General features: G+C 34.7%; 2 long non-coding RNA genes and 1 pseudogene across 3 annotated transcripts; 2 read left to right on the plus strand and 1 right to left on the minus strand.

Annotated features, from left to right (window-relative positions):
- The window catches only part of LOC128919755 (arrestin homolog), a 90,918-nt pseudogene extending 66,085 nt beyond the window's left edge, over nt 1–24,833 (plus strand).
- LOC128922087 (uncharacterized) lies at nt 594–4,172 on the minus strand. Of its 2 annotated transcripts, XR_008471358.1 has the most exons (6): nt 4,114–4,172; nt 1,975–2,192; nt 1,484–1,524; nt 1,151–1,368; nt 951–1,092; nt 594–894 (listed from the first exon to the last, which is right to left on the minus strand). It is a non-coding gene; the product is annotated as an uncharacterized LOC128922087 (long non-coding RNA). The 2 variants fall into 2 exon arrangements; XR_008471357.1 differs by lacking the exon at nt 1,975–2,192 and having other exon boundaries at nt 4,114–4,153.
- Nucleotides 24,834–24,877: 44 nt separating the features above from the next.
- LOC128922088 (uncharacterized) lies at nt 24,878–25,805 on the plus strand. Its single transcript, XR_008471359.1, has 3 exons — nt 24,878–25,065; nt 25,208–25,349; nt 25,457–25,805. It is a non-coding gene; the product is annotated as an uncharacterized LOC128922088 (long non-coding RNA).
- The last annotated feature ends 779 nt before the right edge of the window (nt 25,806–26,584 follow it).

Below are 26,584 nucleotides of genomic sequence, written 5' to 3' on the forward strand. Positions count from 1 at the left end.
AAAAATTTTCATACAATTCTAATCTTTTTTTCCACAAAAAAAAATTAATTAATTTAAAAATTATGAAACAAGTCAAAGATTAAATATTTTAAGTTTGTTGAAAGAAATTGCCGATCAAATACAAATATGATTAGCCGCTAATTTACAACCAAACACTCAAATTAAAACAGTTACTTTCTGCTTGCACTAAACACTTGTCTGATGCTATAGTTTTATCTTTCGAAAATTCACGACCGAACTGTCGTATTTTCCAACAGTTTGCATTACCTGTCGAACCAGTTCCAAAAACCATCACATTTCAGGGTAAACCCACACAAGGGAGTTCGGTATGAAACCAGCAGTAGTCAAATCTGGAGGCTAGACAAAGAATTGTTCTCTATTTATATAAGAGACGGGTCATTTTTTTCGAAAGAAGGGTCATTGGAAAATCAATCACATTGAAAATACAACAACAATAAACGATAATCAATATAAGTGAAGTTGCGTATACGCCATCGTGGTTCATTTTCTAAACGAATCAAAAAAACAACAATAATAACAACGCACAACTTTTACATATTTGTAAATATGTTGAATAAACGGTTCAACTTTATTTGTATATTTGATTATTGAAAATTATTACATTCGAAATTCAATTGCCACTCTTCGGCCATACAATGCTTTCTATAAAGTCCAAGTGATCAAACACTTTTGTTATCACAAAAGATTCAACATTGACTGAATCCGTTGCTACACTTCCGAACAATTTGCGTTTGGGAAAACTTTCTTGAACTACGAATATTGATCTGCCAGACAAAATGCGATGATATTTCAAAGGCTTCAGGTGAGTACCGGTCTTATTAAAACATTCAGTTTCTGCTACAATCTGAATTCCCCCATTTAAACCCATAAAATCTATTAAAATATGTACAATAAAATAAAAGTAGATGCAAATCAAATACAAAACTCACAACGCTCTGAATTCACTTGGGATGTATATAAGCACACTGGATACCATTTGGAAGTGTAAGCCACATCACTCTCCAGTTCAATCAAGGCAATATTGTTAAGGGAAGGTGTTTCTGAAGAGAAATCGGGATGTATGTGAACTGCCTGAAAAGTCGAAATAAGTTTAAAGATAATTTGTTAAAGTTTCTAACTTCATAACTACCTTTATTTTCTTCGATTCTAAATCGAAGTCGAATGATACTCCCTCAACATTGTGAGTTGATACGCAACTTGCTCCCACTATTAAAAAACGTTTGTCAATCAAAGCGCCTCTGCAAAATTTAGATTGGTTATCAGAATAAAGGCCGAGGACGGAGTAGGGTAAGTCATCAAATGTGCTCTCTCCAATCGATCGCAAATCATTAGTTATTTTTTCACAAGCTTAAAAAAAGTAAAATTCCATTAACAATTAGCAACAAAAGTATGTTTTAGACACCGTTCATAAGATCTTTGTTTACAATATAAAGCATGCAATTCAAAACAATGCGAAACTTACCAAGTTCTGCTGAGCGTTTCTGAGGTGTGGCAACAGCTGTACTGTAAGTAAAGAGAAATGAAACAAATGTTAACGAAAGAAATGGCGATACGAGTGCGTGAGTAGTAGTTTCTTGCAAAGAACTCTTAATTTAAAGAGGTCAACACTAAGCGAAGTTCGATTAACCATTTTTGGACGTACGGACATTGTGATCCCGCTATTCTCAACTACCTGTGAATAAAGAATATATTCTAATTATACACTCAAACATTCTACAGAATTTATCTAACGACAAATGGGTTCTATTCACTATCGAAAATATCTGTGGCACTGGAATATCGAAAAAGTTTCGAAATTCTAAAGTGTCAACGTGTTATTTTCATAATTCAATTGCAAGTGTTATTACCTGCTTAAGCTTCGAAAACTACTGACTCACTGACTTAACAGTTAATCGATCCGAGTTAAAAGAATTAGTCGACTTTATGATTAAATTAAAATGCTTATTATATTACCTTTTGGCAAGCTTGGCAGGTCATCTATTAGACTTTGCTTTCCTTCGATTGCTTTGGCCAAACTTAAAAAACTGTCTGTATCCTTTCCCGCGTCCACATTAATTGTTAAATACCCATCATCAGGGTCAGCCCCCTTCGTGCTCGTTGCGTGGAGTAGAGCGAAGAAAAGTCCAAATAATATCGGTTTATTTTTCATTTTTCAGAATAACTTCAAATAGCTGTGAATAGAAGAAGTAGAAAGAAGTATTCTTAATCTATTTAATATTGTTATAACCGGAGTACACTCCAATATCTGACTCCCATAAAAATGTCGCCTACATTATATTTGAGCAGTAAGTCCATTATGGACGCACTTTAGCGAATATCACGAAAATCTTGCCGTTTAGCATAATTTTATTTTAATATTCTCGCAACTTGTTGTTTCTTTACCTAAAACCTACCTGTTCATAACTCCCTCACGCAAAACCACAGAATCACAATATCTTAGGTGTACACTTATAACTTGACCAGTTTGAACGAAAAGTGTTATGAAACATTTCGTTGGTATATTGATGTTACCACGCCAACTTTAAAAATAACGCTATTTGAAATATCATCCGATTCCTCGCTTTACAATAAAAAAAGATATTGAAATGAAGCTTAAGGAAAATAATTTATTCAGAGTGTAGCATCACTCTTGACATAGACAAAATCGGATCACAGTTTACAAAAACCCTATATGTCGAACATGAGGACCACAGTGTATGCAACTATTTCTTTTATCGAAAATATCGGCAAATCTCTCACAAAATATCCTAAAGGAATTCAGATGGCGTGTTTCACTGGTAATAATGTGCCTCTATGCCAGGAATTGGTAAACTCAAATACATAAGTACCTTCCCTAGGTACAGGATTAAAAGTATTGTAAATTAATTGAAATTTTGTTTGAATTTGTGCTTAATATATTTACTGCGAACGAAATTCTCCAACAAAGTTATTTTATGCATTACTGCTTTTATGTACTGAAATATACACAGATATATATAATTTTAAGGGGATGTTCTGGTCAAGCAGGACGCACCTTTTTCTGAAGCCCCCACTCCACCGGCCCGTATTTCGACAATTTTTTTATATTATTAAAATCTCAATAAAAAACATATACAAAAGTGGATAGTAAAAATGTTTTTAATTTTTTTTTATCTTAGTTTAAAAAATGCCTAAAATTCATGCGTCTAGACCAGAATACCCCTTGAACGATTTTTATTAAAAAAACCATAAATATTAGATAAAATTAATTATTCTTTTGTGGAACAAACCGCAATCTTTTACTATATTAAAGTTTTATAAATATTTATCCATAAAAAATATTATTACTCATACGCCATGGCGAACTATAACAATAGAGATTTGGTTGGTGTAACTCCTACCCAGTGCACGCTGTTATAAATATTAATGATGTCAATGATGAATTTGCCGACTACGGTATTTATAAATATGTATATATTGTGATATTTCACGGTGGTTTACGTGCGAGACAGTCCGCATACTTGAAATGGTCAACACTTTCAAATATTCAAGAAATAAATAATAATAAAGCAAATTAATGATCTTTAAGGTTGCCGTAGTGTTTCGGCGTTTCTCTCAGGTGGATTACCTGAGAAATCGCGTAGGCATTGCTTTGGTTTTTTATATTTATTATATTTATATATTTATTTGTCCTTTTACTCTGGAGGGTCCTTTGGGTGGTGAATCGCAGAGTTGAACTTTAATTATAAAGAACCGGAGGGTCCCCCCGAAGGTGGTGAATCGCGGTTCTTGTTTTTAGTAAGTTATTGGCTGTACAAGCCTATATTTATTTATATTCAGGATTTAGAATTCACTGGAGGGTCCCATGGGTGGTGAATCGCAGAGAATTTTATTATTTATAAGCTAGAGGGTCCCCCCGAAGGTGGTGAATCGCAACTTTGATTATATTTTTTTAATGGCTGTACGAGCCTGTTGAATTAATAAAATAATAATACAATAAAATATAAATTTTTATGAGATAACCGCATAGTCAAAATAAACAGCTTCACTATTTATTTTTTCACATTCTTATTCCTTATTTGACCAACAGTAATTATTATAATTAAATTATAATATATTAAATTCTGCACTCACCTTCTTCCTTAGTCCTTCTCCAAAGAGACGCAGCACAGAAACGATACCGAATTAATTTCTGCTTCGCTTTATATTCAGTCACTGATCGCGAATTGCTTATATATTGAGAGAAGAGCACGAGCAGCCACTCTAGCGATAGTATTTGGAAAGCTAATATTACCGTTCTCAAACAAAGAAAGAGAAAATTTAACTCTCCCAAACAACAAGAAAATGCTAGGCAAACTGAGAGAAATTGTAGAAGAAATACTGAAATAGAAATTTGGTTGCGTAAGGGCAGTCATGCCCTCACACATACATATGTTCAATAAAATATATTCTCAGCAAAACTGAAGACATAAAAGTCCACGAATGATAAGAATGTAGATCACCACAATTTCTTTGAGGTCTCTCTGTCACGGCAACTGAGCAGAGTGAGTGGCGCGAAGTATGTTCTCTCAATTATATATGTTGAATATTTGCCAATGAAATTGTTGCTTAAAATAAAATTTAAGTAATCAACAATCATCGAGCGAGGTTGGGCGGAGCAATATGTGTTTCAAGAGCGTAAGCGATCACACGTATTGTCTCTTTCTCCAGCAAACAGAGAGCGAAAATGCGCCGTTACAATGGGACAAAGTGACAACAAACTCTTCAGAGAGCATCAGTGCCATGATTCATAGCATCGTTGACGTCAATACGCTTGACATGAGGCGGATGAATGCTTCTGCCTTATCTTTATATTCAATTCAACTGAAATTGCCAATTCATTCTAATTAATGCATTATATACAGTTGCGTTCAAATAAATACCACTGCGTGCAGGAGTATGCTTTAAGGCAAAACCGTGTGTTTAACTGCATATAACTGTTAACTACGAATATTAATACGGATTACAAAGAACACACTGCTAAATGTCTCCCATCGTAAGAGATTCTGAGGAAAATTGCACAAGAATTTATGGTAATTCTAATATAGCAATGGATCGGCCAAAAGTAATGAAAGTAGGATCAGTCAGTACATTGGTGCACATATATTCCATGATATTATTTCAATTAAATATATTATCAGCACGTTTTGTATTATCTCTCACTCAGACAAGAAATTCAGAAACAAGCCAATCCCGACTATAGTTATGACGGATAATAAGACTGTAAAATTCGGAAGAATTTATGTTGTTTTAAATTATCAACTTGTGTGTATAAGTGCTGTGAATGAAAAATAATTTATGTATACTGGAAGTTTATTGAACCCACCGTGCAGTTGATAGTAAAGTCGATCTCTTGTAAATATATTACGTTGTCTTAAATAATGTGTAAATTTTATCAAAGAAATGGTTAACGATAGGACCTTGAATTTAGATGGAAAATGTATTCAGAATACTTCAAATACTAAAGAGATTAAGCACAGTTTCGTAATATTGGTAATATCGTAAATAGTTATTTTAAAGGAAATACAAACGCTATTGCAAATGAAATGCCATTGTGCATTAAAAAATATTTCATCGCACACTGCTATTAATACGAACACCACTGTATATAGTACATTAATTAAAATATATTTTGAAATTTCGGTTGAATTGAATATATAGATAACCTATTGACATCAGACATGTTTTTATGTTATCTGTTGACATTTCCGATGCTGCGGAGATTGCGTACGCATGCTCTCCGAAGAGCTTAATATCGCTTTCTCCCATGTTTAATGCTCTTTTCTTGCACTCTGTTTACTCGTGAGAGAGACTATCTCTGTAGGTGCGATCACTTACGTTCTCCAAGCATATACTAAGGCTCCGCCCATACCCACTCGCAAATGTGTGTTCACTCAAATTTTGTAAGCAACAATCTAGTGGGCAAATGGACATGTATACTTCTATACTTACATAATGATTGAGCATATTTTAGCGCTGACACTTCTCATTGGATGATTTGTTCTTGTACATACATACGAACATTGATATAGATATAGGAAGCATTCGCTTACTAAGAATTTGTTAGCTCACTACATAACAAACACTTGTAAGAAACAAAAAGGGAGGAGGCTCAGTACCGCCTTCTTTTGTGCGCTTCGTATAGATCAAAAGTAGTTTATATATAGCGACTGATATTAAGCTTTAATAGAGAAAAGTAGATGTGGCTTCGTGGAGGTACAGTGGGTTCGTTTAAGTAAAAAAATGACATTTTATTTCATACATCATTTATTTCTTCTCTCAGCATTCACATTGATTTAGAAATTAAAAAATTATAATTAATAAACTTAAAAATATTAATTTAGTTTTATTCAATTTAATAAATAAAAACACAAAAACCAAAAAATAAAAATAAATAAATAAAAATAAAATACTCAATAAAATTTCCATGAATCTATCTTTTTTCGCCAGCTAACAACTTATATTTACTGTCTAGCTAACAATTGATATCACTGTTGATTTGTAAGAATTAGTTAGAATATGCTAAGTACTTGAGAATTCATAAGCCAACCTTAAAAAAACCAATTTCCAAGTACACTTGAGTTTCATGTATTTAATTTCGCTTCTCTTCCCAATTAGATGCGCTCACAAGGATGAGTTCGGCACGCAACGTGTGTACAAGAAGACTTCACCCAACTGTGTGCTCACACTCTATCTACCGTCGCGTGAGATCACACTCTCCGGCAATAATCCGGCCATATTGCGTGGTATAATCTATGTGGATCCAAAGGCGATACAAGGTTACAGGGTATATGCTCAATTGACATTGACATTTCGGTGAGTACTATGCTATTCTATACACATGCATGTGTAACGCACAAAGAATTTCACATACAATATGCTAGTATCACGAGAGGAGTAGATAGATTAGGATTCAGAAAGTCAGGTAAACTACTACTATTTTGAGAGCTAACGGTACTTAATTACGCTGCATTCTTTTATAGTGTAGATGTTTCATTTTTCACAAAGCCGATTTATTTGATCTTGGAAAGCTTCTTTATTTCACAAGTGCTCAAGAGATAAAACCTCATTGAATAAATCAGTCCTCAGATTCTAATATACCTCTTTTTGGTCTTTAATTTATTGATACAACAACTGCAAAGGCAATTTATTGACGACAGAGCAGAGAGGCTCGAGTAGATTGTAGGGATCTTGTGTAAAAGTTTTTCAAAAGAATGTCTTTCCATTGAGAAATCATTTCATCTTTGTTTCAGCGTTTGATGACGTTTATTTCAGGTACAGAATGTGCCATTTTGGAACTACCGATGCTCTGTGACCTATTTGAAGACTTTCAAGATAAGCTCTCGATGTATTCTTACAATACCCAGACGTTAACTATACAGACATCCCTCCGAATTTGATTTCTTCTTCCTAAAATTGCCTCAAGCTCGGACGTTCATTCTTATAAATTATTATAGCCGTTCTTCATTTAAGAATTCTATAAAAATTTATTAATATTCTATTGTTTCTCCTCTTCATTTTATAGTTACGGTCGCGAGGATGAAGAAGTGATGGATTTGCGTTTCTATAATGAGGCTATAATGTCGTTACATCAAGTTTGGCCAAGGAATGAGGAGCAGGCGCGTGAGTCACTTAGTCCATTGCAGGTGAGACGAACACAATAAAATATAAAAAACCGTAATTTGATTTAAATTTGCTGTTAAAATTGAGTTCGAAAGAGGCTTTCTGGTTGTCTTCAATATCAAATTAAATAGTTAGAAATAAAAGCGGTGTTTTTGAAGAGTGTTGCCACTTATTTAGAAATTATTAATTAAATGAAATTTATAAAAACTATTGCAATACAGTTAAATATAACTAAAAGAGAACGAGCGAAGGCTAAAAATATGGTTAGAGTAAATATTCACTGAGTAGGACTGCCAACTATTAAAAGAGTGTTTAAATTAAATACATATGTAAGAGACTAAAAATAATGTTTGCTCTGAAAATAATAAATAATCGCAAAGTAAAGAAATTAGATAAACCAAGTACAACACTACAGATACCAGACTTAAGAGACCCCAACAACTTTACTTCTTCTTCTTCTTGACTGGCGTAGACACCGCTTACGCGGTTATAGCCGAGCCCAAAACAGCGCGCCACATATACCTCCTGTTGGCAGTTTGGCGTCAATTGGTTATACCAAGCGAAGCAAGGTCCCTCTCCACCTGGTCCTTCCATCGGAGTGGAGGTCTCCCTCTTCCTCGGCTTCCACCAGCGGGTACTGCAACGAATACTATCAGAGCTGGAGCACTTTCATCCATTCGAACAGCATGACCTAGCCATCGTAGCCGCTGTTTTTTTATTCGCTGGACTATGTCTATGTCGTCGAATAACACATACAGTTCATCGTTCCATCGTCTGCGGTATTCGCCGTTGTCAATGTTTAAGGGACCATAAATCTTCCGCAAAACCTTTCTCTCGAAAACTCCTAGTTCCGTCTCATCGGATGTTGACATCGTCCACGCTTCTGCACCGTAAAGTAGGACGGGAATGATGAGAGACTTGTAGAGTTTGGTTTTTATTCGTCGAGAGAGGGCTTTACTTTTCAATTGCCTACTTAGTCCATAATAGCACCTGTTGGCAAGAGTGATTCTGCGTTGGATTTCCAGGCTGACATTGTTATTGCTGGTTCCCAGGTAGACGAAACTATCTACAACTTCAAAGTTATGACTGTCAACAGTGACGTGGGAGCCAAGACGCGAGTGCGCTGACTGTTTGTTTGATGACAGGAGATATTTCGTCTTGTCCTCGTTCACCACCAGACCACTGATAAGGTCCAATCAGTTTGTTGACGCTGAGCTTTAGTCTTTCACACAATACGCTCGACAGAACCTTATACGCGATGTTGAGGAGGCTTATCCCACGGTAATTGGCGCAAATTGTGGGGTCTCCCCCACGTTATTGAAAGCGGCATTAAGAAGAAAAATAATTGAGCTCCACAATGCTATTTTTTGCTATAAATAAGAAATATTCATGAGAATATTATTGCAAAAGTTATTATTGCCCACTTATTGCAAGGGCACGCATAGACCATATCATAAATCATATTAAAAATACGTGCAACGCTAACTGAATCATAGGCTTGCTACGTTTTGTTTTGTGGTATGTGCCATAGAAAATTTAAATTAGAAAGTGCACTCTTTGCCAGAAGTAAACATATGTGCATTGCTAGAGATATCAATTTCTTTTTCACGCACACACACTCACGCACTCACCAATACATAAACATTTTCTAGTTATTTTCCCTTAGTGCAATACCATTCAACCGGAAATTGAATATCCTGTGCGCTGGTATCTCATAACGGTGCAACAAGGCGAGCCCATTTCTTGGCGCCACCACAATTACATATGCGCCTAGTTGTATGCAATATTTATGCGAAAATCCGTTTAAATGCACCGCTAACACACACACACACGTACGTTTCACACCTCACACTCCAAAAATGTGTGTGTGTTGTTGTTGTGTGCTCACGCGTGACATTTGCGTCAGCGCGGACATGTTGCTGTCAGTAAACATAATAGAATTTGTTCACGACCCTGCTATGTTAACACTAAAGTGCCGCAAATGCAAGTTAAGTCGCACATAAGAGCATATTTTGAGAGCAGCAGTTGATTGCTTTTTGGCATTAGTGTTGGCGACGACAAATCCGATTATGTAAGAGGTGCATGTGATCGGTGTTTAATTCGAAAAACTGCAGTTAAGCAGGTAGCAGATATAAAACAACTGAATTCTTTATTTGTAATACCTAATCACTAATATATGTATTTTAAATTTTTTTGTAAACGAATTGAGTACTTGAAGCGTGACCGCTGACAAGTGACTGAACAAAGAAAGATTTCTTGTTCGCATTTAAAAAAACTTTGGCTTGTATTTATTGTAGAATGTTAAAATGCAGGCATACGAGTCCAATTACCGAGATTCTACGCTTTGTTTGATCTTCAACTATGCCTTGATATAACAAACTATATATAATGACAAAATAAATACAAGGATAGTCCCTAATATTTACTAGACATTAAAATATTCAATAAGGCTTAAGTGTACTTAGGTTTCTTTCAAGAGAGAATATTGAGGTCGGATATGAAAGTTCAGAGCTAAGAGCTCGGTGAAGTCTGAAATCGGCCAATGCCGCGTAAGGTTTGGAGCCTATAAATGTATTTTGGAAGTCCCTGGCAAGGTGTTCGGTCAAAGTTTTTTGTTGTCCGATGCTCAAGTATGAGCTTTGTTAATTCATTATGTTCAGCTCAAAAGGCCACGGCGACTATAATCCCATCGTGATTGAAAATAATCTGCAGAATTCATGAGGATCATTATGTAAAACAAATGGACCTTAAGCCACAGTACACAGATTGTTGATTTTCTTTCATCTGTCGATCTATATTTGAATGATCTTTGAACAGCAAATGGTTTGAGAATGCTTAATACATCTTTCTCTATATTTTCCTCTGTCGATAACTCATCTAGCGGAATCATCTCAAGTGCCAAATAACTGCCCTTGAATTTAACATGAGAAGCACACTCGAATAGAATATACTTTACGGTTGTAGTTGTCTTCTCCATGTAAAAGGATCTTGAAAGAGTTCTACAAATGTTATGCAAAATACCTAAGAGCCTCCTAATATCTCCTATCAAACTTTAACTTGACCGTAGATCTTGTATCGAGGTTAAACACTTTGGAATACATTTCTTAACTCACCGAAGAACTCATTAGAACTAACCGTATGAACGTGGTCTCTATTTGTACATGCCGCTTTAGAAACTTTATAGTCTCCCCGTTTGGCTAATCTTTACTCTGTCTGTGCAGAACTCATACAGCTCTGTACCCACCTACGGATATTTTTTGACGCTAGAGAATTTTATACAGTTTAAAAAGAGTGCGATGGCTATCTAAAGCCTCACATTCAAGAGAGACAGAATGTCGAACTAACTAAATGGTTGTTCCATACTGATACACCTGGAGTATTGTCCAAGTCCTCGAGTGAAGTATTCAAAATTAGTATTGTCGAGAATTTATTCGAGAGAGTTTGATCAAATAACGTTACTTCCAGACAATTTGTTCTTAGATGAAAAAAAAACATAATTATATATTTGTGAAACAAAAGCGAGATTATAGATGAAGTGGCGCTTATGTTTGAGTTTTTTCTCTCAATAAATTCAACATTGCTGGGTCAGTGTGTATATTATAAAATCTAACCTCTAAATCTCTTAGCTAGAGCTCTAAGTAAGAACACTTGTAAACGCTAATAAATAAGAGAGCACAAGCTTCAACACATAAAGCACATAATTACGATAGAGCCCAGAGCGGATAAGAGGCTAACAAAAGCAGTTGAACTGAGCCAATATTTGCCGACATCAGAATGACTGCCAATAAAAAATCAAAAGTAAACCAACATAGTACAAAGTCAACTTGCATGTATTTGTCTTTGGCAAATACCAAATATCACTGGAGAAGAAGAGCTGACCGTGGACTCTCGACAGTGTGTAGTAGAGACAGAGGCGGGAGTGTAAACAGTTTAGGATGTGTTCAAGTTGAAAAATGTGAGCTAATAAACATATAAACGACCAGTGAGACATACTAATACTTAGCAACTAATCGAATTTCTTTTTCCATTTTCCGTTTCTCCTTTACCACAACACCATGGCTGCAAAAACAAAATAATGAAATGAAATCTTACAAATCCAATCGACAATAATCACACGGTCGCAGTATGACTGCACTGCCATTGCCGGCAGCATCGGCGCTGTCGGCGCAGCACACAACGTCTCGCCTGCCAGTTGCGGTGACTGTACGGTCGGCGGTGTGATTGGCGCCAATGCAGCGTATCCGCTCCGCGGCAGCGACGGTGGACCACAGGCTGCGGTGGATAAGCCACTCCTCCTGCAGGACGGACGTGTCGACTTGCGGGCGAGCCTCGATAAGGCCTGGTATACGGGCCAGGATACCTGCGTGACGGTTAACATCAAGTATGATTTTTGTACGAAATTGTTGTTAAATATTAATTTTTAATTACTAGAAATACCAATCAGCTACTATTTATCTCAACTGATAATATTTCCTACTAATGATTTGGTGTGGTGCAGTAAGCTATTTAATCTTCCTTTAAATTCGCAAATCTCTGCATACTACACCTAAATAGATACATTTTTGAATAAAAAATTCTTGCTAAATTATGTTTTCAATATGTATAGATGTACATTGTACATATCGGCAAGATACCGCACTTATCCAAGTGAAATAATTGACCACATATTCTACATATTTCGTCGACTGAATTCCTCTTAGCTATACCCCCAGCGAGGGTGTCGACTGGGCAATGGGTGGCGTTGCATGTACGGTGGTGGTCTAAAGCTGTCCATGAACGGGCTAAGCCACAGCATTGCAGGCAGGCGTCACCTAGCTAAGGATGGTGTAATCCCTCATCCACCTCCTCATGGTGGTCACCTCCACATGCAACCTCATGAGAAGGTAGATGAGGGTCTACACTGGCCACTGCTAATGAGGTACCTGGCGATAGGTATAAAACGTTAGGGGTAGAGTCCCCCGAATTTTAAAAACTCAACATGGAGGACAAAACGAGTGATAATGAGCGGATGTGTTTGCTATTGCAGCGCAAGCATCCTAAGGGATGACTACTACTCGTGGACAACGTGACGGCACTCCATCTGGTATCGCAAAGGACATAAATGGTCTATGTGTGGCTTATTGGCCTACCAGTATAACCTAACCTAACCTAATGTACATATTCAAGCACACAAGCAAACATAAATTTATATATTCTTACACGCCAATACGCATGTGTATACAACCTGACAAGCCAGCGTTAAGCACATTATTGGCTATTTTGCGTGTAAACAGAATAAAGGCGTTTAATAAAATTGAAAATCAATACATTTATACGAACTTACCTGTATACAAGACACAGACGCAGGTATGAATATGAATAGTTAATGTGCTTGCGTTTTGAATTGAAGGACTCACAACAGCACTTGAGTAGCGACATAAATACCGCCTAGTAACAGGGCACTTTTGTGTCTACTTAACGCTTAGTTAAGTTAACATTAGTCTATTTTAGTAAAGTTTCAAAAATTTTTGCAGCGCGAGCGAACTTTGGAATATCTCACTACACTTAGGAACTTAGGAACTCCGCATAGATGCCATATACATAGTTGGCTGCTTGCTATCTTAAATAAACTTTTACTGGCTTTGTAAGTTTACACAAACAACATTACCGGGCGTCTTATAATTATTTTTTTGCAATAAACTTACTTGTGAATATTTTGCTTCGCAACTTAATGCAGAAAAATGAGGTACACCATAGCGTATGAGTAACGTGTACAGTAGTGAGTTTAATGCTACATATAGATAGGTGTTTGTAGCAACAACAATAGCAAAAAGCAGTATGGAATATATCTGTGAAAATAGGGCATATAAAGAATAGTGAAGAAACGATGGAACGAATGGGAATGGAACATATCGATATGTTATAATATTAAAAAACATGTTGAGTGCAATAAAAATTTTAAATGATTTAAATTTGCATTAAAATGACTTCTACGCACTTAAGTCAAACTAATTTTAATTTCGAAACCTGGGTCACATATTACTTTCTTCATGTGCGTTAACTTAAGCTTTCGTCGTCGCTCATATGTAATATAATAATTTGTGTATTGTTTGATATTTTAAGATTTTTATACACACTTTTTAGCTTTTGCTTTGTTGATGCATTGAAATCATAATTCACTTATTCAAGTGTAACTAGTTTGCCTTAAATCACTAGTGGAATTTGGTAATAGTAGTCAAATAAATATTTTTGGTTATTTTTTAGGGTTTAATGCTGGTCTTTCGTGCAAAATCATTGCTTCAGTGATAATTTTTTGTTGTAATTTCTGAGTTTCTTTGCTTTCAATGTCGCTAAAAAAATCTAAAATAATTAAAGTAAAAGCATAAACGCACTCACAACACATGTGTAATCGACAACTGTATTGAAGTTGAGTTCTCATTTACTATTTTATTGCTGTACCGCTTATTTATTTAACGTGGCAGGTATTTGAACAAGCTCAAAAAGATAGTATATTCACTACAATCTGCTTCATTATTTAAGTTCTGTTAAATAAAAGTACATTTTACTGCACGCACCTTCAAATACAGCACCTGCTTGGAACTAAAAGAGCGTAAGCATGAAAGAAATCCTTTAATTTACCGAAGACTTATCAATTTAATTTGATTTATCTATATTCAAGTTTACCACTTCGCTTGATTAAAAGCTACAAAAATTTACTTTCATAAGACAGCAGCAACCGAACAGACCTTACGAAATTGCAAGTGTTGCCCCATTTTTATTACATTTTACATACATTTTACTTATATGACTTTAATTTCAATTTATTGAATCGGCATATGAATGTATATGTGTGTGTGGGTGCTTAAAATATATACAGAAATACACACTTAATCACAAATACATACACGCGCACACACATTCACGCACTCTCTCGAAGGTGTCACACTTTTTATGAAGTCCTCACCACCATACCATATTGATTTGCTGGCATTGAACAAATGTTACGTATTACGCCACAGCTGGCATGACAGACTCGCAGCAGAGCACTCGCTCCGACAGTGTGACTTCAGTAAAATTTAATGGTGCGTAAAACTTGAGATGTTATACTATTGTGACAGTCAATTGTTGTAGTTGACATTGTGTTGCTGGCAATGGTTGTTGTAATTGTTGCTGAAGACAGGTGAAGTGCTCGTAAATGCTGTGGAAAAGGAATCAAAAAGTGAATTCTAAGGTATAATATATATTTAAAATTCTTTATGGCATTAATCGCTGTTATGTGCATATTTTTATATTTAAAGGAAATTTTTGAAATTGTATGATTCTTCAAAATGACTTCTTGTTAAAGGGATGTGTAGCTGAGTGCTTAATACTCTGTCCAGTCTAACTATTTTCATATAAAATCATCATTTTATACAATAAGCGATACAGAACCAAAGTAATTACTTTAAAATAAACCACCTGACATACAGCATTAATCTAATGTTGAACTAACATATGTCAAAAAGGATTTTTGGATTCTATTAAAAATTGAATGAAAATTTGTGTTCTCGGTAAATTTTTAGAAATTATTTGAATGAAAATTACGGAAGCTCTTCTCACGTTTGTTATGTTATAGCTGCTAAAAGTTTTACAAGCACTCTAGTCGCTATTAAAAATCTAGAAATTTTTGTTAAAATTCCCAACTGCGCTAAGGAAAGAGATCTGCGGCGACACAAAAATTATTTTTGCAGTAAGTGAGGTTATAAAAAAGTGAGGTTTACGCGTTCGACTTGGCACTAAAATGCGAAAGTTGTTCATTAATATTTTTATGCCGCAGCCACCCTTTCGCACGCATTCGCTCACTTATATTCTTTCTTTCACTTTCACAAAATTTTTTGTTACTAAAATCTCACACCCTCTCTTTAACTCACGGTCTCACTCTCAAACTGCTTTTTCGCCAAGTATGCTGATACAAAGAATTCAAATAGTCTTATAATTTTCTAAGTAACATGTGATATTTAAAGATTTAGCACAACAGGCGGCACAAAGTATGCCACAGTTTATATTATATTACCTTAAAAACGGAGATAAATCATAAATATAAAGTGAATTTGTGTGACAACTTGTTACTAAAAGATTGTACAATTATCGAATAATTTTTTTATAAATATATAATATATTTATTAGTTATAAATGCAGTTTTCCATAAATATTTATTTCTAATTGCTTTAAAATCATAAAATTATTTCATATGCCTCTGTAAATATACCTCATACAAAACAGCTCACAAGACACTTGGTAGCAAAAAAATAGTTTTATTTATTAATTTTGCATTTAGAAACCTTTGAAACAAGCTTATGCATGTTTTTCCCTCAACTTATTTAACAACTTATTTATTTCTGCATCCTCTTTAGCTTAAAATTGATTTTAATTGACTTTAAATTAAATAATTTACTTCATATATGCTATGCATCACATTTTTCGTCTTTATATTGTATGCGAATAGTTCATTTATAGTGAAAGATTCTAGTACAATCGCACTGAACTGAACTTCAACGCATAAATTAAAATCTAAACCAGCCTAAATGTATACCTCAAAAATTAATTAGTATTACTTTAGCATAATAGCCTTTTCGCACAGGAGCTAATTGCTCAATTAACCGACTTTTGCTCGATTAAAGCACTGATTTAGATCGATTTACCAAACAAAATAATAATCAAATTTTTTATATTGATTTTAAATAGAATTTTAATTGAGTTGATAATGAAATGCAACTTTACGAGAAAGAACTTATTTGTAATTACATATACATACGTTCTATATCTGCTAGTTTTTGTTCACACTGTAATTTTGGCTACCTTTTTGATAAAATTGCAGCAATACTACTCGACGGTAGATGTCGCTGCTGGAAATAATTTTGGTGGCTATCGAAAACTTAACAAATTCTTATGAAAAGCAAAAATAGAAATGTGTAACAGCTGATCGTTTATTGAATAGCCGGTAGTGCGAAGTGCAAAAACTGGTTCTCAATTAAAATTTTAATTGATAAATTAATTTGGCTGTGGGAAAAGGCTATAACAAGCTCCTACCAGCAGAGCATGTTGCTTAAAAATCCTAGAATTTGTATATTTTAAACACAAATTCTCAGTAAATTTTATATTTTATGGACTTAGCGCCTGAAAATATGTCTGTATATATTAGAAAAGTACAACCATAGTCATTTCAAACAACTTTTTTCCTGTTTTACACACTTTAAATACACTTTTTATTTTTATAAACCCTGCATTAATGTAAAAATATATTTAAAAAATCAAACATTTCCTATTTTAACATTAAATTTCAACATTTCTTTGCATACTTTTAAGCGCGCTGACATAATTTTACTTCCATATTTTAATCGCATTTATAGAAGTTGGAAATAATGCTGCTAGCTATATAGAAATTCATATTGTTGGCATCCATGCTCTTTCATTATTTAGAAGTTTCCGTTGTTTGATTTATTATGTGTGCTACAAAGAGTCAGCATTACTATACTTATTTTTGCTCAGTGTGCATAGGAGTGCACCTAGAACTCATTACATTTCACAACAAAAACAGACGGTAATTAAAGGAAACGATAAAAGTGTGCTTGCGCTCGTAAGTATGCAGCATAAACTATTCCAGCAGTAGGCGGACGGAAAAGTTAATTCGTTTGTTGTTGTGATACCATGCAATTAAAGTCCTAAAAGTACGCAATAATTCAGCGCCTCTCAAAGATTTTTGTTGCATACCTTTAGGATTACAAAAATTATATCAGAATATGCAATTTGTACGGCATTCTATAAAATATTATTATCTTCTACCACCATTTATTAAAATAATTACGCCCATAAGTAGGCATATCCGCGTAGTATGAAACACACAATTGTTTCAAAGCATACTAACGCAAAAACGCACAAATCACTCCTGCGTGATGTGTAGAACCATAACGATAACTACATATATCTAAACGCCCAAACATATGCTAAACTAATATTTCGTCTTAGAAGTTTTAATTAAATTCACGCACTTCCTGTTTGGTCCGTTAACCTATTACTCAAGCAAATGTTCGAGCTGTAGCGCCTCATCATGTGCTATAAACTGTGTGAATGTTGAATTCCTTGAGTTTCACGCAATGAAATTTAAAAGAACTTTCACAACGTTTGCAAAATCTTTAAATAAAATGCATTTCATTCAACATTACGGTGTGAGTTGAGTTTATTAGATAGACCATGCGTGTCAGCAGAAAGTTTGCTGAAACATCAAGCACGGTCTCACTCCCAATCTACGCATACGCCATTTTGGAACGCCTTAAACGCGCTGAGTTGCGTTGGAAAACTACATTTATTTGAAAGCGGTGGGTGGCATTGCAAAGTCGGTAGCTAGCAAGAAAATTAAATGGTATAAATCCACTGGACGCTTTCTATCTATACAAGATCTCAATAAATAGAAACATTTTTGGAATTAACGAGCAGTTTCCTATGTATTGATTTCATTGAAGTTAAATGCTTCCTCTACCTTCTTTGCCTTGTAATCTCAAACGTTTATAAATACACCGAAACTGATTAGACTAGATTAGATTCACTGGCAAGTAAAATGCTCGCTTTTAGGCACTAGTTCACAAATCAATTTATTTTTTGTTGGAATAAAAACTGAAGTGTGATTAGTGTGGCAATCTTCAATAAGAATTACAATTTCCTCTACAAAGTACTAATATCAAATATTTCAAATATATTTAATATTAGTTCCACCCTAAAAGTATGCTACTTTATATAGCTTAATTGATTAAGAAATAAATTAAGTATTTTTATCGAAAACAAATTCTATATTTGTATAAAATATATTATATATATAACCATACAGTAGAAGAAAAATGTTTTCTGAGTATTACTTCACTGATATGGAGGAAAGTAATTAACTTTCTGCTTTTAACCATAGAATTCGCTTTTGAACTTTCGGGTTACAGAAAAATATAGTTAACATTAGACTATGTAATTTAAAATCTCAAAATATTGGGTTCGTGAAAAATATGTTCGGCATTAATTAACTGCACCCTTTGTAAAAAATATTACATTAGATCAAGAAAAAATAGTATTAAATCATGATTTCAAAAAACGTTGGCCTCGGCCACGCAATGAGCGATTAAGCAGCGAGCAGCTGAATGGTGAGCCGCTGCGATTAAAACATATGAAATGCTATGTGAGCGACATTTTTGAGAGGCAGAGTTTAAGAATGAACCGCTCAAAAATGGCGCTCATTAAATATCCACATGCCGCTCAACATGCATACGAAGCATTACAACATTCTAACAACCTTAAGAATCGTTTCTGAACTTTCGGGATACCGAAAAAATGGACGTTGTAGAAATAAATTTGTAATTCAATTTAATAAGTGTGATTGTCCAAAATTCAAAAATCAATTGATTCCTATTACAAAATTCCGAAATATCGAGATTCTAAATAAAATTTTCGGGTTGTTATTCACTCTTAGCAAAAACATAGAAAATATTTGTTGAATGCAAATTAAATAGCAGTCCTCAGTAAATCGTACTTGCTACTGTTTTTAAGGCTTTTATGTAAATCATAGTTCTCTCTTAGAGAGCAATAATAAAATTATTAATATTTTTTATTAATCTCTTTTTTTATTATTCATTTATTTCGTTATTGCTGTATATACATACTTACATCAGTTTTCAAAAAAAAAATCATCTTTTAAATAATTTTTTACTACAATTTGCATTAGTAAAATTACGACACCACGGCGTATGATTAACTTTTGAAATTTCCTTCAAATTATATTTCACATTTTCTACTATTAACTCAAACTATTATACAACTTTACACAGTTTTTTTAATATATAACATTTGTTGGCGGGTAATGTTCTTCACTTTTTGGCTTTCACACACTTTACATTTCATATTTCGGCTTATTAAAGTGCACCTGCTAAGTTAGTTCTTAAGCAAGTTATGGTTCACAGAAAGGCAATTTGTCTTTAGATTTAATATTTTCACTATTTTTTTGGTATAAACTTTTTAGAAAGTAAAATTTTAATAGTCTGCCATCATTAAGAGTGTTAACGAAATTACCACAGACTCTATCACAAACTTTAAATTTGTTTGTTATGTTAAAAAATTATTATTTTTTTATTATAATATTATTTTGTTCGACTAATTACGCCACTTGATATGAGTATTACGAAATTTAACTTTTCACATTTGGCTTTTTTTACCTTCGTCATTTTTTCTTTTGTTCGCCCTTAGTTTTTTCATAAAAAACATATTTCTACCTACCTCCCAAACTTGTTGTACTTCGAAAAGATTTTTGTTGCCATTATTTCATAGTTTTCCACGCCCTTTCCGCCACTTGAAAGTGCTACAATGTATTATAGTTTGTGTGTGCCCAAAGTATCTGTAAACTTGGTGAGGGCAAGTGCTCTTATTGTTACAGCTTGCTTTGCTAAGTTTTATGTTGTTTTTGTTACTTTAAAATTTTGCTGCTTCCAGGCATTTTCATGTTAGACAACGAGCGAACATTGGGAAGATGTGGAAATAAATAAAAAAAGAAGGAAAAACCTATGGAAATTTAAAAAAATATAATAAATGTAAATAAGGAAAATAAGAAAGTTTGTCAAATATGCTCCCTAATCTCTTTAAAATAAAATTAAAAATGCACAAAAAATATTTCTGAATAAATGTAATTGTAATCCCGAGACGCACATGTGGTAAAAATACCATGTTAAAAGTATTATGGTATTGTGGTTACTACTTACATTGACACACATCGATTTGTCGTAAACTGAAATACCAATTTTGTTTCACAGACATCAGAAATTTCAAAAAAATTTAAACAATAAATATTTACATACATATGTGTAATGGAGAAAGCAATTTTTTACTTTACAAAAAAATGGCAAAAATATGTATTTTCTACAGAAGTAGTTGAAACGCTTTTAAAAGCCCGTCACATATGGTCATCAAAATACGGCGATACATGACGCTGGCGTTTTGAAAAAAAAAAAAAACTTAAAAAATTATTTTATTTTCCATTTCATTTATTTATTTTTGAAAACTCACTTTGACAAAATATTTTAAAAAGGTTTTGTATATAAACTCTCACCTAGGTTTCTTACCTATTTTTAGCTATGTTCAGTGAAATACCACAAAAAAATACTGATATTGTTACTAGCAAAATACTATATTGCTCACATGGTAAAGTGCTGGTATTTTGTGACACACATCTGGTATTCATACGAACAATAGTATTGTTACTACATGTGTCTCGGATATTATAAGATTTTCACAAGTTCTTATACATAGTGAATTTCTTAACACTTACTTTTTATTAATTGACAATTCTAGTCTAAAGCATTCAACAATTGTATGAAATATACTTGACTACTTAAAATTAAACTTAATTATTTAACTACAGGTGCCAACAAAAACCAAAAATTCGTTTTACCAGAACTAAATTAACCGTAACTAAACATAAAATAATAATAATATGAACAAGTAAGGAAGGGCTAAGTTCGGGTGTAACCGAACATTTTATACTCTCGCAAGTAATTTATTTAACTTTATTTATATTATATAATACACAATTTGACCCACATATTTGTCATATATATTGTATAAAGTCCATTGAAAGTTGGAAACTATAATATTAGGTTAGAAGTACCGAGGTCCTCATGTTCGATATATGAGGCCTTGACAACCTATGGTCCGATTTCGGTGATTTTTAGAATGGGGCTGCCACACTATAAATACAGTATTTGTGCAAAGTTTTGCGCCGATATCTTCACTAGTGCTTACTTTATATATTGTAAAGTAAACGATTCAGATTGTCTTCAAAGTTCTGGTATATAGGAAGTAGGCGTGGTTGTGAAGCGATTTGGCCAATTTTCACAACATATCATTGGGATGTAAGGAAACTATTACAAACCAAGTTTCATTGAAATCGGTAAAGTAGTTCCTGAGATATGGTTTTTGACCCATAAGCGGGCGACGCCACGCCCATTTTCCATTTTGTAAAAAAATCTGAGTGCAGATTCCATCTGCCATTTCTTATGTGAAATTTAGTGTTTCTGGAGTTTTTCGTTAATGAGTTAACCCACTTTTGGTAATTTTCAACCTAACTTTTGTATGGGAGATGGGCGTGGTTATGATCCGATTTCTTTCATTTTTGGACTGCATTAGGAAGTGGCTAAAAAAAATACGGCAGAAAGTTTGGTTTATATAGCTCTATTGGTTTGCGAGATATGTACAAAAAACTTAGTAGGGGGCGGGGCCACGCCCACTTCCCCAAAAAAATTACATCCAAATATACCCCTTCACAGTGCGATCCTGCATACCAAATTTTATTTCCATATCTTTATTTATGGCTTAGTTATGGCACTTTATGTGTTTTCGGTTTTCGCCATTTTGTGGGCGTGGCAGTGGTCCGATTTTGCTTATTTTCGAAAGCAAACTTCCTATGGTGGCAAGAAATAAGTGTGCCAAGTTTCATCAAGACTCAAGTTACAGCTTGCACAGACGGACGGACGGACGGACAGACAGACATTCGGATTTGAACTCCACTCTTCACCCTGATCACTTTGGTATATAAAGGGTGATTTTTTAAGAGCTTGATAACTTTTTTAAAAAAAAAACGCATAAAATTTGCAACATCTCATCGGTTCTTTATTTGAAACGTTAGATTGGTTCATGACATTTACTTTTTGAAGATAATTTCATTTAAATGTTGACCGCGGCTGCGTCTTAGGTGGTCCATTCGGAAAGTCCAATTTTGGGCAACTTTTTCGAGCATTTCGGCCGGAATAGCCCGAATTTCTTCGGAAATGTTGTCTTCCAAAGCTGGAATAGTTGCTGGCTTATTTCTGTAGACTTTAGACTTGACGTAGCCCCACAAAAAATAGTCTAAAGGCGTTAAATCGCATGATCTTGGTGGCCAACTTACGGGTCCATTTCTTGAGATGAATTGTTCTCCGAAGTTTTCCCTCAAAATGGCCATAGAATCGCGAGCTGTGTGGCATGTAGCGCCATCTTGTTGAAACCACATGTCAACCAAGTTCAGTTCTTCCATTTTTGGCAACAAAAAGTTTGTTAGCATCGAACGATAGCGATCGCCATTCACCGTAACGTTGCGTCCAACAGCATCTTTGAAAAAATACGGTCCAATGATTCCACCAGCGTACAAACCACACCAAACAGTGCATTTTTCGGGATGCATGGGCAGTTCTTGAACGGCTTCTGGTTGCTCTTCACCCCAAATGCGGCAATTTTGCTTATTTACGTAGCCATTCAACCAGAAATGAGCCTCATCGCTGAACAAAATTTGTCGATAAAAAAGCGGATTTTCTGCCAACTTTTCTAGGGCCCATTCACTGAAAATTCGACGTTGTGGCAGATCGTTCGGCTTCAGTTCTTGCACGAGCTGTATTTTATACGGTTTTACACCAAGATCTTTGCGTAAAATCTTCCATGTGGTCGAATAACACAAACCCAATTGCTGCGAACGGCGACGAATCGACATTTCACGGTCTTCAGCCACACTCTCAGAAACAGACGCAATATTCTCTTCTGTACGCACTGTACGCATTCGTGTGGTTGGTTTAATGTCCAATAAAGTAAACTGAGTGCGAAACTTGGTCACAATCGCATTAATTGTTTGCTCACTTGGTCGATTATGTAGACCATAAATCGGACGTAAAGCGCGAAACACATTTCGAACCGAACACTGATTTTGGTAATAAAATTCAATGATTTGCAAGCGTTGCTCGTTAGTAAGTCTATTCATGATGAAATGTCAAAGCATACTGAGCATCTTTCTCTTTGACACCATGTCTGAAATCCCACGTGATCTGTCAAATACTAATGCATGAAAATCCTAACCTCAAAAAAATCACCCGTTATAACCCTATATCTAACTCGTTTAGTTTTGGGTGTTACAAACAACCGTTATGTGAACAAAACTATAATACTCTCTTTAGCAACATTTGTTGCGAGAGTATAAAAATTAATGATATTTTATAAATTAACATTTTTTCCATATATTTTTTTAAATTCCTATATAGAATGTTATTTTAAGTTGGCAACATCCTGAATGCAAATGCGTTCATAATTGTCTCTCTAATAATTTCATTAAACCCATAAGAATATTGAAACCATGTGTAGCAGTAACTTATCTATTCAACAGTGGAACAGTAACTTATCTATTCAAGGTCTCCATAAATATCGGTGAATATCTGAAACGCTTGGTTATCAGTAAAAAGCTTTTCTCTAAGAACTTACGAATAAATTTAAATCTGTATCATTCTTATAAAGCAATCCGTTCTCCTATTTTGAAATTTAGTTTTAAGCTGCGATTTACAGGTCCCAAACATTTTACTTAACCACCAACTTCCATTCTCTTTTATTTCCAGGTGTGCGCCATTCAACTTGTCGACGTCTGCATGTTCAACAATGGCAAATTGAAAAATATCGTCGCCGACTCGGACACCAGCTCGCCCGGGAACGTACATATTAAACACCACAATCATACTCAAGCCACAACGCGGTCAAACGAAAAACTAGATTGCGCTGGAAGACGCGCTGCAGCGCAACACGGAGCCTGAAGTGATCACAGACGTCATTGCTGCCTCGGCGATACGCTCACCAAATCTTATACTAGCGCCCGGGCAGATCATGAACCACTGCCCTAGTCCTGCTGTGGACATACCGCAATCGAGCGGTTATGGAGGGTAACGACCGTAACGCCTTTGCCATTTATGTGTCCTATGTGTCCCTTGGTGCTCGTGCATGTCGAAGAACCAAAAGAGGAGCACAAATTGGAGCGGCTGGCTATGAAATATGTGCCGACTGGCAAACTTAATGGCTACAAAACAAACGGTGGTGTAGCCACGTCGGCATCCAGCGTAACAGGGACTACAGCACGCAAAGATGGAAGCGGATGTCCGCATTCGCAGCGCCTCGATCACATCGAATTGGTGGACGATGAGTTACGATTGTCGAAACCGGAGACTGACATGCTAACTACTGTTCCGGCTGCCACCGGAAAACCTAAGCTGGTGCAAAGTGAAACTTTAGCTAAAAATGTGGATGACGATATAGAAGAGCAAACAGAGGCGGAAACGCGTACAGCTCCGCTTCGTAACGAGTAAAATTTGGCGAATAAAAGTCTGGAGCTGGAACAAGTTCACATTGTGCAAATACAATCTCATGTAGCGGAGGGCACTGAAAAAGAAGCGGTGAAATGTCAGCAAAAGGAAAAATAAGTGAAGGAAACTGTACAGCCGGAAAAGCCATAGGATGATACGATGCTTGATCTCAATTCATCTAATCTATATAATAGAGATATAAGCACATAGGTCACTTCAAATTTGGACGTAGGTGACTTAGAAGAAAAAGGGAATTTTATAGCGGTATGAAACAAAAGAAAAAAGTTGAGTTTCAGTAAGTAAATATTTAATATTTCTTATAAATATTGATTCTTCAGTAATATCTGCTTCTTCAATACATCTACCTGCGTTTTAAGAACTGAATTTTGATGTGAGATAAGTCTAATATTATTATTATATATATACTTATTTCGTAGGCGCCGTGATTCTGAAATGAGCAGCAATCTATTGATGCATGTCAGTCGCCGAAAAAGATCGCACGCGCAGACTACAAAATGTATTACACAGGGCTGCTATTTCTTGCTGCTGGACCGCTGATGGAGTCTTGAATATCGCCAGGTAACTATTGCATACTCAAATATTAAATATTTCAAATCCATATTTCAAATACATTTAAAGAAGTGTTTGAAAATAATTAACTAAATTTTTCGCTTTCTCTTTTTTAGTGGTGGCGCTTTGTGTAGCAGAGAGTTGAAGATTCAGTATATAGCTCTTCTGGATGCACCTTTGCAGTAATGTGGCCCGGTTGCGTGTCGTGAAAGTGGATTGACGGATGAGACTCTCCTTTATCAACAAAACATTTAGGACATGTTTTCATGCAGTTCGAAAAATGCTATAAATGAGTTAGGAACGTAATGGTAGTACTTTTAATTTATTTAATGTAATGTTAAAGTAATGACAAGATTTTATATATATTCTATTTGTTGAAAAAAATGATAATTTATTATTGTTGTTAAGAATTGGAGATTGTAAATTGTTGTTTTTAAATAAATAAAAAGTTAAGTTAATTGATTAAATAAAAGCGAAAATTAAAAAAAAAGATATATAAATAAATCGTCAAAATGGTTTGGAATTCTTTGAAAGTGTTTAATGGCGTAAAAATAAGCAAATTAAGCCGAAAAAGAATATAGTTTGGTGCATATTGGATGCATCTTGCACGAATTTTAACCTGGCTACTCCACAAATATTTATACTACACCACTGAGTTTGGTGGACAAATAGGGAACGTTAAACAACAACAATCAGTAGTTTCTGTAGCTGAAAAGCTAAGATCACAGCGATTCGAGAAAATCTGACAATAAAACGAACAACTGCCAATTTCGAACTAAATATGAGCAAACACTACAGTAAGATCCATTGGAGTCTGAAAATGACAGGACATTGTTTACGATTTCTTTTTAATTGTTTTAATAAATCGCAGATTTATACGCAGATTTATGCAAGCACAATGAACCCTACATTAGAAGTCAACATGATAACCATGATAAGAAAGAAAACGAGAAAAATATTAAAGATTTTCCATATAGCAGAGCGCTGGATACCCACACTCTGTGGATTGCAAGTCTAATTCTGGTCGAGTAAGGTAAAGTATTTTTAATATCTTCAATATTGGGATCACGTGAAAGCAAATATAAACGCCTTCTGGCATTAAAAGGCGGCCAAAGGCTTTACTATGCAGGGTATAATATGGTGCTGATATTTCGATTTAGTTAATATCATAATTCGAAGACAACCACTATTTCAGATATAATTTTCCTTACTAGATTTGAACTCCATAATCGAATTGCATACGT

This window comes from Zeugodacus cucurbitae, chromosome 5 (assembly GCF_028554725.1).
Source record: "Zeugodacus cucurbitae isolate PBARC_wt_2022May chromosome 5, idZeuCucr1.2, whole genome shotgun sequence".
Taxonomy (NCBI): Eukaryota; Metazoa; Arthropoda; class Insecta; order Diptera; family Tephritidae; genus Zeugodacus; species Zeugodacus cucurbitae.